General features: G+C 43.0%; 1 pseudogene; it reads right to left on the bottom strand.

Annotated features, from left to right (window-relative positions):
* Positions 1–341: 341 nt before the first annotated feature.
* Positions 342–1,308, bottom strand: LOC119508460 (annotated as a pseudogene).
* Positions 1,309–2,161: the final 853 nt, after the last annotated feature.

Here is a 2,161-nt window from a genome sequence, read left to right as displayed (position 1 = left end):
TTAGTCCTAAGTCAACTCCAAGACACTGTATCAAAGTTATTCCATAGATCCCCCAAGAACCAAGAAATCACATGGAGATTAACTTACTTCAGAAGGAATAAGCATTTCAAATCAGTTTGTGCCTACTGACCTGTCTCCTGTTTACACCATCAGAAAAGCTGATACAATAGATGTTTTCCTAGAGGCCTTTTCTGGCAGTCACAACAGGAAGAGACCCTGAAGACCCCAGGGAGCAGTTCTCTCCATTCAGCTGCAGCACATAAGGTTTATCAAAGGGGAAAAAAACAAAAAACAAAAAAACAAACAAACAAAAAAAAAACAAACAAACAAGAAACAATGATTCAGTCTTTGGCATTTCCCACACCATCTGCTTTGATGGCAAATAGAGCTTCAACTTCAGGAAGACAGGGAGAGTCACAGATTTTGCAGATTCTGGTTTCTCTTCTTCCTTTCCTCAGGTCTAGTCTGGTTGCTGAGGCATGAGCAAAGATGTTTCCTCCAATAGGTTTTTTGGGATCTGCAGCCAACACAATTGCACCATCCATTTGGGCTACCACCTGGTTAGTGATTATCACTGCTACACCAAACTTACCAGTAAATTGCAGAAACATCCGCAGAAACCTGGCCAAGTGCATCTGCCTGGCTGAGGGTTGTCTCCCAGAGTAGTCTGTTCTGTAGAGATTTAGCAGTGTAAACATGGATTCCATCATCATGGCTGATGCTTGATAAAGGAGCTGGGTCTGGTGGTCTGTGTTGAACCCTCCAGCATATGCTACATTATCCAGGACATCACTGCCAGAGAGGCCACAACTCTCAGCCCTTGCTAGCAGCCTTTCTGGCCTAAAGGTACCCTCAGTGTCAATGTACATGGCCTTTCCTTCACCAACTTCACCTACAAGCTGGCATGTGACGGCAAGGGTGTGAAATTCCCCAAACAGATCTTTGATAGATCCAGTCTCAATTCCACTTTGAAGTAATTTGTCAAGCTCTTTGGAGCCAGAAGTAATCTGTATGATCTCCAGCTGCTTTTGGTGGAATTCAGTTGCAGTGGTGAAACCCATTGGAACTGATTTAGCTGCCTCAATCAGAATTTTACCAGCTTTGGCTTCTCTAACACCCTTAATATTCATTAGGTCCTTCTTTGGTACTTAGCAACAGCTTTAACAGTATGGAATCCAGCTTCTTCCAATTTCTTCACATCGTAGGATTTTATGCCACATTGCTCTAACTATGAAATAGGTTTTGGGCCAAACGATATTCTTGCATGGAAGTATCTGCATCTGCTTCAAGCTGCATCTGCATTGCCATTACTCAGGATAATCAATACTGGGCCTGCAGCACTGCTTGCTAGGCCTGCTGTGCACCCAGATTTCTTTCTGCTGGCCCTGCGCACCCCCCGACGGACCCAGGACACTCTACCACCACACTTTCTTACTCCCCAGTCCAGGCCTTCTGCACACAACCCTGGCAAGACTCAGCTCCCAACTAAATGCCCCTGGACACACCTCAGCTTTACTGGGTCCTGGGTCTAGACCGCAGCTCGTGCTCTGCCCTTGGCTTTTGGAAACTGCCATATTATTTTTAAACCTTCCTTTAAAATGGATTTAAGTGAATAAAAAGAGAATGTTGTTTCTATAATCCCCATAAACCAACTGCCTATACATGTGACACCATGCAAAGTATGCTTCAAATAGATTTAGTACTGCAAAAGACTCTTTAGAGATCCTTTTATATAACTGGTTTATTTGAAATGAACATTTTTATAAAGCATATAATAAAATTAAAAATGAAAAATGGAAATCAAGTTGCATTGCAACATGACCCCATTAATACAAATGATTCTAATCAGAGTAATGATTAAGATATTGTCTGCTGAGATGAGCAGCAATAGTTAAGCCCACAAAACAAGGAAGAGAGAGAGAGAGAGAGAGAGAGAGAGAGAGAGAGAGAGAGAGAGAGAGAGTGTGTGTGTGTGTGTGTGTAGGTATATACAGGGGAAAGGACAAACTAGCAGTAAAGGGACAAACAGTCAGCATCCCAACCACTTACGGGTATTCTCCCCACATTTGACTCTTGATCTCTGGTTCTATTTTTGCCAGGTGTCAAGGGAAAAACTTGTTACACTGCAGCTGCAGAGCGACATGAGTGAAGGTCCATTTGG

Source organism: Choloepus didactylus, chromosome 13, assembly GCF_015220235.1.
Source record: "Choloepus didactylus isolate mChoDid1 chromosome 13, mChoDid1.pri, whole genome shotgun sequence".
NCBI classification, from domain to species: Eukaryota; Metazoa; Chordata; class Mammalia; order Pilosa; family Megalonychidae; genus Choloepus; species Choloepus didactylus.
Note: the sequence above shows the minus strand (reverse complement) of the source record. Positions and strands in the feature narration are given on the sequence as shown.